Below are 12,086 nucleotides of genomic sequence, written 5' to 3' on the forward strand. Positions count from 1 at the left end.
TTTCCCAAAGCCTGCTTTAGAAAATGCATGGCTAGTATTTTCCTGCATAGAGAATATTACATCGGTTACTTTGAGTTAATAAAAAAACAGAGTCTAACAAAACACAATACAGATGATGGAGCCATCACAATCGTAATTTAAATTATTTGTAAGTAAATTGACTTTAAAATAACCAACTCCTTTTAATCTATTTAAACAGCTGAGAGGAGCTTCAAGAATACAGAAGAGCAAGACGCGGAGATCACCTTCCCCCCCACGAATATATCAGAAATACATCTACATGAGGAACAGCTCCTATAGAACCCCTACTGAATGCTGGCAGAAGACCTCAGACCTCCCAAAAGGCAAGAAACTCCCCAAGTACCTGGGTAGGGCAAAAGAAAAAACAGAGACAAAAGAATACAGACGGGACCTACCCCACTGGGAGGGAGCTGTGAAGGAGGAAAGGTTTCCACACACTAGGAGACCCCTTTGCGGGCGGAGACTGCAGGTGGCACAGAGGGGAAGATACGGGGTCATGGAGGAGAGCACAGCAACAGGGGTGTGGAGGGCAAAGCGGAGAGATTCCTGCACAGAGGATCGGTGCCGACCAGCGCTCACCAGCCCAAGAGGCTTGTCTGCTCACCCGCCGAGGCGTCGGGGCTGGGAGCTGAGGCTCGGGCTTTGCTTGGAGCGCAGGGAGAGGACTGGGGTTGGCAGCGTGAACACAGCCTGAACGGGGCTAATGCGCCACAGCTAGCCAGGAGGGAGTCCAGGAAAAGGTATGGAGCTGCCAAAGAGACAAGAGGCTTTTTCTTACTTCTCTGTTTCCTGGTGCGTGAGGAGAGGGGATTAAGAGCACAGATTAGGGGAGCTCCAGAGATGGGCAGGAGCCACAGCTATCAGTGCAGACCCCAGAGACGGGCATGAGACGCTAAGGCTGCTACTGCCACCACCAAAAGCCTGTGTGCAAGCACAGGTCACTGTCCACACCTCCCCTCCCGGGAGCCTGTGCAGCCTGCCACTATCAGGGTCCCGTGATCCAGGGACAACTTCCCCGGGAGAACGCACGGCGCACCTCAGGCTGTTGCAACATCATGCTGGCCTCTGCAGCCGCAGGCTCACCCCGCATCCTTACCCCTCCCTCCCCCCGACCTAAGTGAGCAAGAGCCCCTGAATCAGCTGCTACTTTAACCCCGTCCTGTCTGAGCGAAGAACAGACGCCCTCAGGCGACCTACATGCAGAGGCAGGTCCAAATCCAAAACTGAGCACCAGGAGGTGTGCAAACAAAGAAGAGAAAAGGAAATTTCTCCCAGCCTCCTCAGGAGCATCGGATTAAATCTCCACAATCAACTTGATGTACCCTGCATCTGTGGAATGCCTGAATAGACAACGAATCATCTCAAATTGAGAAGGTGGACTTTGGGAGCAAATATACATATATATATATATATATATATATATATATATATATATATATTTTCCCTTTTTCTCTTTCTGTGAGTGTGTATGTGTATGCTTCTGTGTGTGATTTTGTCTGTATAGCTTTGCTTTTACCATTTGTTCTAGGGTTCTGCCCATCAGATTCTTTTTCTTTTTAAAATTTATTTCTTAATAATTATTTTCTATTTTAATAACTATTTTATTTTATCTTCTTTCTTTCTTTTTTCTTTCTTTCCCTTTCTTTCTTTCTTCCTCCCTCCCTCCCTCCCTCCCCCCCCTTTCTCTCTTTCTCTCTTTCTTTCTTTCTTTCTTTCTATTTTTTCTCCATTTTATTCTGAGCTGCGTGGATGAAAGGCTCTTGTTTCTCCAGCCAGGCATCAGGGCTGTGCCTCTGAGGTGGGAGAGCCAACTTCAGGACACTGGTCCACAAGAGACCTCTCAGCTCCACGTAATATCAAATGGCAAAAATCTACCAGAGATCTCCATCTCAATGACAAAACCCAGCTTCACTCAATGACCAGCCAACTACAGTGCTGGACACCCTATGCCAAAAACCTAGCAACACAGGAACACAACCCCACCCATTAGCAGAGAGGATGGCTAAAATCATAATAAGGCCACAGACAACCCAAAACACACCACCAGACGTGGACCTGCCCACCAGAAAGACAAGATCCAGCCTCATCCACCAGAAAACAGGCACTAGTCCCCTCCACCAGGAAGCCTACACAACCCACTGAACAAACTTCAGGCCACTGGGACAGACACCAAAAACAACGGGAACTAAGAACCTTCAGCCTGTGTAAAGGGACTCCAAACACAGTAAGTTAAGCAAAATGAGAAGACACAGAAACACACAGCAGATGAAGGAGCAAAGCAAAAACCCATCACAACTAATAAATGCAGAGGAAATAGGCAACCTACCTGAAAACGAATTCAGTAAAATGATAGTAAAGATGACCCAAAATCTTGGATATAGAATGGAGAAAATACAAGAATGTTTAACAAGGACCTAGAAGAACTAAAGAGCAAACAAACAATGATTAAAAAACACAGTAAATGAAATTAAAAATTCTCTAGAATGGATCAATAGCAGAATAACTGAGGCAGAAGAATGGATAAGTGACCTGGAAGATAAAATAGTGGAAATAATTACTGCAGAGCAGAATAAAGAGAAAAGAATGAAAAGAACTGAGGACAGTCTCAGAGACCTCTGGGAAAACATTAAACACACCAACATTCGAATTATAGGGGTCCCAGAAGAAGAAGAGAAAAAGAAAGGGACTGAGAAAATATTTGAAGAGATTACAGTTGAAAATTTCCCTAATATGGGAAAGGAAATACTTAATCAAATCCAGGAAGCACAGAGAGTCCCATACAGGATAAATCGAAAGAGAAACATGCCAAGACACATATTAATCAAACTATCAAAAATAAAATACAAAGAAAAAATATTAAAAACAGCAAGGGAAAAAAAAAAAACAAATAACATACATGGGAATCCCCATAAGGTTAACAGCTGAACTTTCAGCAGAAACTCTGCAAGCTAGAAGGCAGTGGCAGGACATACTTAAAGTGATGAAGAAGAAAAACCTACAACCAAGATTACTCGACCAGCAAGGATCTCATTCAGATTGGATGGAAAAATTAAAACCTTTACAGACAAGCAAAAGCTGAGAGAATTCAGCACCACCAAACCAGCTTTACAACAAATGCCAAAGGAACTTCTCTAGGTAGGAAACACAAGAGAAGGAAAAGACCTACAAAAACAAACCCAAAACAATTAAGAAAATGGTAATAGGAACATACATATTGATAATTACCTTAAATGTAAATGGATTAAATACTCCAAACAAAAGGCATAGACTAGTTGAATGGACACAAAAACAAGACCCGTATATATGCTGTTTACAAGAGAACCACTTCAGACCTAGGGACACATACAGACTGAAAGTGAGGGGATGGAAAAAGATAGATATTCCATGCAAATGGAAATCAAAAGAAAGCTGGAGTGGCAATTCGTATATCACACAAATAGACTTTAAAATAAAGACTATTACAAGAGACAAAGAAGGACACTACATAATGATCAAGGGATCAATCCAAGAAGAAGATATAAGAATTGTAAATATTGATGCACCCAACACAGGAGAACCTCAATGCATAAGGCAAATACTAACAGCCATAAAAGGGGAAATCAACAGTAACACAATCATAGTAAGGGACTTTAACACACCACTTTAACCAATGGACAGATCATCCAAAATGAAATTAAAAAAGGAAACACAAGCTTTAAATGATACATTAAACATGAGGGACTTAATTGATATTTATAGGACATTCCATCCAAAAACAAAAGAATACACATTCTTCTCAAGTGCTCATGGAACACTCTCCAGGATAGATCATACCTTGTGTCACAAATCAAGCCTTGGTAAATTTAAGAAAATTGAAATCGCATCAAGTATCTTTTCTGAACACAATGCTTTGAGACCAAATATCAATTCCAGGAAAAAAATCTATAAAAAATACAAACACATGGAGGCTAAACAATACACTACTTAATAACCAACAGATCACTGAAGAAATCAAAGAGGAAATAAAAAAATACCTAGGAAAAAATGACAGTGAAAACACGATGACCCAAAACCTATGAGGTGCAGCAAAAACAGTTCTGAGAGGGAAGTTTTCAGCAATAAAATCGTACCTTAGGAAACAAGAAACATCTCAAATAAACAACCTCACCTTACACCTAAAGCAAGTAGAGAAAGAAGAATAAAATAACCCAAAGTTAGCAGAAGGAAAGAAATCATAAACATCAGATAAGAAATAAATCAAGAAGAATGAAGGAACAATAGCAAACAACAATAAAACTAAAAGCTGGTTCTTTGACAAGATAAACAAAATTGATAAACCATTAGCCAGACTCATCAAAAAGAAAAAAGGGAGAAGACTCAAATCAATAGAATTAGAAAATGAAAAAGGAGTAGTAACAACTAAAACTGCAGAAATACAAAGGATCATGAGAGATTACTACAAGCCACTATATGCCAATAAAATGGACAACCTGGAAGAAATGGACAAATTCTTAGAAATGCACAACCTTCCGAGACTCAACCAGGAAGAAATAGAAAATATGAGCAGACCAATCACAAGCACTGAAATTGAAACTGTGATTAGAAAGCTTCCAACAAACAATAGCCCAGGACCAGATGGCTTCACAGGCAAATTCTACCAAACATTTAGAAAAGAGCTCACACCTATCCTTCTCAAACTCCTGCAAAATACAGCAGAGGGAGGAACATTTCCAAACTCATTCTACAAGGCCACCATCACCCTGATATGAAAACCAGACAAAGATGTCACAAAGAAAGAAAACTACAGGTCAATATCACTGATGAACATAGATGCAAAAATCCTCAACAAAATACTAGCAAACAGAATCCAACAGCACATTACAAGGATCATAAACCATGATCAAAGTGGGGTTTATCCCAGGAATGCAAGGATTCTTCAATATATGCAAATCAATCAATGTGATACACCATATTAACAAATTGAAGGAGAAAACCATACGATCATCTCAATGGATGCAGAGAAAGATTCTGACAAAATTCAACACACATTTATGATAAAAAACCCTCCAGAAAGTAGGCATAGAGGGAACTTTCCTCAACTAATAAAGGCCATATATGACAAACCCACAGCCAACAATATCCTCTATGGTGAAAAATTGAAACCATTTCCACTAAGATCAGGAACAAGACAAGGTTGTGCACTCTGACCACTATGATGCAACATAGTTTTTGAAGTTTTAGCCACAGTGATCAGAGAAGAAAAAGAAATAAAAGGAATCCAAATAGGAGAAGAAGAAGGTAAAGCTGTCACTGTTTGCAGATGACATGATACTATACATAGAGAATTCTAAAGATGTTACCAGAAAACTACTAGACCTAATCAATGAATTTGGTGAAGTTGCAGGATACAAAATTAATGCACAGAAAAATCTTGCATACCTATACACTAATGATGAAAAACCTGAAAGTGAAATTAAGAAAACACTCCCATTTACCATTGTAACAAAAAGAATAAAATACCTAGGAATAAACCTATCTAAGGAGACAAAAAACCTGTATGCAGAAAATTATGACATTGATGCAAGAAATGAAAGATGATACAAATAGATGGAGTGATATACCATGTTCTTGAATGGAAGAATCAACATTGTGAAAATGACTCTACTACCCAAAGCAATCTGCATATTCAACACAATCCCTATCAATACCACTGGCATTTTTCACAGAACTAGAACAAAAAATTTCACAATTTGTATAGAAAATGCAAAAGACTCAGAATTGCCAAAGCAATCTTGAGAAAGAAAAATGGAGCTGGAGGAATCAGGCTCCCTGACTTCAGACTATACTACAAGCTACAGTAATCAAGACAGTATGGTACTGGCACAAAAACAGAAATAGAGATCAATGGAACAGGATAGAAAGCCCAGAGATAAACCCACAGACCTATGGTCAACTAATCTATGACAAAGGAGACAAGGTTATGCAATGGAGAAAAGACAGCCTCTCCAATAATTTGTGCTGGGAAAACTGGGGCAGCTACATGTAAATGAATGAATTTAGAAACTCCCTAACACCATACCACAGAAATAAACTCAAAATGGATTAAAGACTTAAATGTAAGGCCAGACACCATCAAACTCTTAGAGGAAAACATAGGCCGAACACTCTATGACAGAAATCACAGCAAGATCCTTTTTGACCCACCTCCTAGAGAACTGGAAATAAAAACAAAAATAAACAAATGGGACCTAATGAAACTTAAAAGCTTTTGCAGAGCAAAGGAAACCATAAATAAGACGAAAAGACCACCCTCAGAATGGGAGAAAATATTTGCAAATGAAGCAACTGACAAAGGATTAGTCTCCATAATTTACAAGCAGCTCACGCAGCTCAATATCAAAAAAACAAACAACCCAATCCAAAAATGGGCAGAAGACCTAAATAGGCATTTCTCCAAAGAAGACATACAGATTGCCAACAAACACATGAAAGAATGCTCAACATAATTAATCATTAGAGAAATGCAAATCAAAACTACAATGAGATATCATCTCACACCAGTCAGAATGGCCTTCATCAAAAAATCTAGAAACAATAAATGCTGGAGAGGGTGTTGAGAAAAGGGAACCCTCTTGCACTGTTGGTGGGAATGTAAATTGATACAGCCACTATGGGGAACAGTATGGAGGTTCCTTAAAAAACTAAAAATGGAACTACCACATGACCCAGCAATCCCACTACTGGGCATATTCCCTGAGAAAACCATAATTCTAAAAGAGTCAGGTACCACAATGTTCATTGCAGCTCTATTTATAATAGCCAGGACATGGAAGCAGCCTAAGTGCCCATCAACAGATGAATGGATAAAGAAGATGTGGCACATATATACAATGGAATATTACTCAGCCATAAAAAGAAATTGAGTTATTTGTAATTATTTGTACAAATTGAGTTATTTGTAGTGAAGCTGTGCGAAAGTGAGAGAGTGGCATGGACATATATATACAGTACCAAACGTAAAATAGATAGCTAGTGGGAAACAGCTGCATAGCACAGGGAGATCAGCTCAGTGCTATGTGACCACCTAGATGGGTGGGATAGGGAGGGTTGGAGGGAAGGAGATGCAAGAGGGAAGAGATATGGGGACATATGTGTATGTATAACTGATTCACTTTGTTATAAAGCAGAAACTGACACGCCATTTTAAAGCCACTATACTCTAATAAAGATGTTAAAAAATAATAATAATTAAGCTGTAGGCTTCTGCACATTTAAAACTGAAGGTGATTAGCATGATCTTAGGGTGGAATTTTGGGCCTTCTTGCTCACCCTAGCTATTTGCAGCACCACATTAAATATCAGTGTTTGCTGAAGAAGGAACACTTATGTCCCCATGCCTCCTGTGGGCCACTTTTCAGCCTCCAGAAGCAACTTCTGTGACATGCCAAACATCATACAGATCAAAGAGATTGTATCTGTGAATACTGTGCTCGGGCCTTCAAGAGTTCCCACAATCTGGCAGTGCACCGGATGATTCACACTGGCGAGGAGCCATTACAATGCGAGATCTGTGGATTTACTTGTCAGCAAAAGGCATCCCTTAATTGGCACATGAAGAATCATGATGCAGAGTCCTTCTACCAGTTTTCTTGCAATATCTGTGGCAAAAAAAAAATGAGAAGGACAGCATAGTGGCTCACAAAGCAAAAACCCACCCTGAGGTGCTGATTGCTGAAGCTCTGGCTGCCAATGCCGGCACCCTCATCACCAGCACAGATATCTTGGACACTAATCCAGAGTCCCTGACACAACCTGCAGATGGTCAGGGTCTTCCTCTTCTTCCTGAGCCCTTGGGAAACTCCATCTCTGGAGAGCGCCTCCTGCTAGTAGCTAGCTGAAGGGCTGTCAAGGTCATACTGTAGTGGAAAGGAACCTGTGAGCCTGATGGATCATGGGAAGATCTTTGTGCAAAGTGGCAGCAGTGGAGGTGCTGAAGGACTGGTCATGAACTTGGATATACTCGCTGCTACCACAGAGGTTCTGATTGAAGATTCAGACTCTACTGGACCTTAGTGGAAGGGAAGACTTTGGGCACTGGGACAGCTAAGACTTTGTATTTAAAAGACAAAAAGGACCAAAAAAAAAAAAAATTAGAGCATTTAAAATCCAGTAAAATAAAAAAAATTAGAGAATTTTCAAAAATTCCCTAATATACCATTTTAAAGAGAAATAATTATTTTTCTTTCAGCATAATTGTTTGTGATGACTATTTCAGGAACTTTGAAATATAAAATAAGAAAAAGAATTTTAGCATGAAACAATAATTAGGTGGAAAGGTTTTATACTTTTTATGGAAAATTTATCTATAAATTTCACTTTAGAAATATTATGCATTTATTAAATATATGTTTTGTGCCAAACACTGCATGAGTTGTTTTATTTCAGTTGTTTTACTTAATATTCCTTGCAAAGAAACTAAATTGTATGATTTGTTTTTCACAGATATCTATAAGATATTAAATTTTCACCAGGAATTGTAAATTGTAAAGAAAAACAGGTGGAACAGATTTTTCAATACTCTAATTTGAGGGGAAAATTTAACATGTTTTAAATTTGTTATATTAAAGCAGGCAAATTTGATGAAAATGGAATAGGTCAAAATGCAGAGTTCACTAATATGAAGACGTGATATATTCTAAAAGATACTATTAAAAAATGTTTGTAAGGTCTTTTAATATTCAAATATTAAAATTGCCTCTTTTTCTCTTTTTTTGAAACAGATGAGGGATATTTATAACATCTAGATAAAACATAGGTTACATTGTCTCCAGTTTCGGTTTGAATGAAAGTATTTTTTCCTACTAATAAAACTGTTGCCAGGGTTTGTGATTTTTTTTTTTTTATCTAAGATCTTGTACTCAGCTATTTATTTATTTATTTATTAACATCTTTACTGGAGTATAATTGCTTTACAATGATGTGTTAGTTTCTGCTTTATAACAAAGTGAATCAGTTATACATATACATATGTTCCCATATCTCTTCCCTCTTGCGTCTTCCTCCCTCCCACCCTCCCTATCCCACCCCCTTAGGTGGTCACAAAGCACCAAGCTGATCTCCCTGTGCTATGTGGCTGCTTCCCACTAGCTACCTATTTTAAGTTTGGTAGTGTATATATGTCCATGCCACTTTGTCACAGCTTACCATTCCCCCTCCCCATATCCTCAAGTCCATTCTCTCGTAGGTCTGTGTCTTTATTCCTTTCTTGCCCCTAGGTTCTTGATGACCTTTTTTTTTTCTTTCTTAGATTCCATATATATGTGTTATATATAAAATTTGCCCATTTCTTCCAGGTTGTCCATTTTATTGGCATATAGTTGCTTGTAGTAATCTCTCATGATCCTGCAGTGTCAGTTGTTACTTCTTTTTCATTTCTAATTCTATTGATTTGAGTCTTCTCCCTTTTTTTCTTGATGAATCTGGCTCATGGTTTATCAATTTTGTTTATCTTGTCAAAGAACCAGCTTTTAGTTTTATTGTTCTCCTGTAGCTTAATTATGCCTGCGAAGATTACTGCACCTTTTTCCAATCACCTTTCCCCACCCTCCCCAAGCTCCCCATACCTCAGAACACCCTGCTTCTTTATTCTTTATCCTGCAAACCTCCCAAGGTTCTCACCCTCGAGGTGGAGGTTCGGAGAATTGTTCTCCCTTCTCGTTTGGTTGCCCTGGAAATAAATAGTCTGCTGCACACCTCAGCTTCTCAGCGGTTTGGCTTGCTGTGTGTCAGGTCTTCTAATATATATGACTTGAAGAACAAGTTTATGGCTAAACTGGAGTTTGAAAACTTAGACCAATGTGGGGCATTGGTCTTCTCCTGCCCTTGGACTCAGACTCATATTGGAACTTACACCATTGGCATCTGCTCTAGACTTAGACTGGAAAAGCCATCTGTTCTTCTGGGTCTTCACCTTGCAAACTCCATATCTTGGGACATCTCAGTTTCTCAGCCTCCATAACCACTTGAGCCAATTCATTACATTAAAAAAAAAAAAAAAAGTATATTAAAAAAAAAAAGGTTCCTGAGTGATCCCTTTTCCTTCTGTAAGCAGATAGTAAATCAGTATTCAAAATTTTTCCTGGGGCTGTTTTTCTTTACTAAATAGTAAACTTTAGGTAACTAAAGTTTGTGTCTTCAAAAAAAGTGTACTTCCTAAGGTAGCATACACTCTTTTGGAAAAGTTTTTTAACAATGCAGCATTACTAATTTTAATTACCTGCAGTCTATACTTTCAGAATGTACTTTCTTGAGGTATATATGTCTTATTTTGCTGTTATGTAATCCATCTGGGTAGTTGATAGTCTGATTTAAAATCAACGAATTGATCTTATTTCCTATGTGCAGAATTAAGAGATAGAGGTCACTGGGGAAATCTTTTGTATTAGGAAGGGTTTTTCCTTGAGTTCGTTTCTAACTTATAGCTTAATTTTCCACTCCAAACACAATCATGCTTTTAATCATGGTTTTGCCAGTCTCCTACTAGAAAAATTATATATACATATATCTGAGTATATATATAATATATTTAAACTTGTAAATGTATTTTTTTTAAAAAATCTATTTTTTACATAATAAAAAGCATGCTTCTGAGTTGTTTCCTATGATGATCTATGCTATGGTTGAGTTTGATCATGTTACAGAGTTAACTTTGGGGTGAATAGTCATTTTTTTTCCTAGAAGTATTTAAGTATCAGAACATAAAATGTAAAGGGATTGCCATGTCAGAAATTTTTAGGAAAGCACATGGTACAAGAGGTATAGACCTTGGGTGAATGAGTGAATATCAAAATAAATGAGGATAATATATTTGCTGTTAAAAAATAAGTAAAAGTCCAAACATAATTCCATGTAATTCTATGTGTTCTTCGCATTTTGCAAGTATCAACATCTGAAAACATAATATGAAACAAAAATTAAATGTTTGTTATATTACATTGTCATTATGTATGTGTATATGTGTGTGTGGTGGGGAGAGAGAGAGGGAGAGAGAGAAAGAGGCTGTAATATGATATCATATGAGTGTCATAACCTAAGTTTCAAGGTCTGCTTAGTAGAGGTCTAGAAAAGTCTGAAGTAAAAGGAATAACAGAACAGGACAAATACTGGAACAGCAGGGAGCAATTCTTTCAGACAAGCAAAATATGTACCAAACTGTGATGGTCAAAATAATTATGGGTTCACTGATCTCAGGAAACAAAGGAATGTAGAAATGGGGATTTAGGATAGTAGCAAGGCTGAAATACATGTAAATATGTGATCTTACTAGGAAATTGCTTTCAATACAAAAAAAGGAGTCTGATATTGAGTCCTTGTACCACGAACCTGGTGACAGGCTCGAGGCAAAATGATTAGATCCCTTAACAGACATGTTATTGCTGGATGTGAGGAAAGGCAAAAGCAAGAATACTGGTCCAAGTCAGGTCTTCATCTGATAGATAAAACTATTCTCATAGTGTTAGGGCTTGTGTGTGAGTGTGGGTGTGCATGTGTGCACATATTTGTAAAGATGAGATTATTTACGTATGTTAATACAAGTTATTTGCAACACTCTTCCATCAATAAAAGCTTCTGTGATGTATATAGGAAAGGCACAAACACTTAAAAGAGAAAATCCCTGAGCAGCTGTCTGTAGGAGTGAAGCTGAGTGAGCTGACCTGACTTATCTGAAAAAATAACACTGTCAAATATTTCTGCCTTTTTTTTAAAAAAAAGATATGTCCCCATTCTCAGGAAAGTTTTTGCCTTTTTACTACTAAGGACTTTAGGGTATCAACCATGATTAAATAAACAAAACACTCCAGTAGTTTTCCTGGGGCTCATCAAAAAATGACAAGCCTACATTACCAATATTCCTGATTTAAAAGTATTGTTTTATTAGAGTGACTTTTTCAAAGTGAAGAAGAATTTACAAATTCTTCTTTTAACAACAAATTAAGTGAAAAAATATGTTGAATACAGTAAAATCAATATTGGAATATTCTCATAATTAAATGATTTAAACTCAGAATTGATATCTATGACCCAAA

The 12,086-nt window shown here is 37.9% G+C and overlaps 1 pseudogene; it reads left to right on the forward strand.

Annotated features, from left to right (window-relative positions):
- The window catches only part of LOC116753963, a 71,263-nt pseudogene extending 63,190 nt beyond the window's left edge, over positions 1-8,073 (forward strand).
- Positions 8,074-12,086: the final 4,013 nt, after the last annotated feature.

The sequence above is a fragment of the Phocoena sinus genome, chromosome 5 (assembly GCF_008692025.1).
Source record: "Phocoena sinus isolate mPhoSin1 chromosome 5, mPhoSin1.pri, whole genome shotgun sequence".
Classification (NCBI taxonomy): Eukaryota; Metazoa; Chordata; class Mammalia; order Artiodactyla; family Phocoenidae; genus Phocoena; species Phocoena sinus.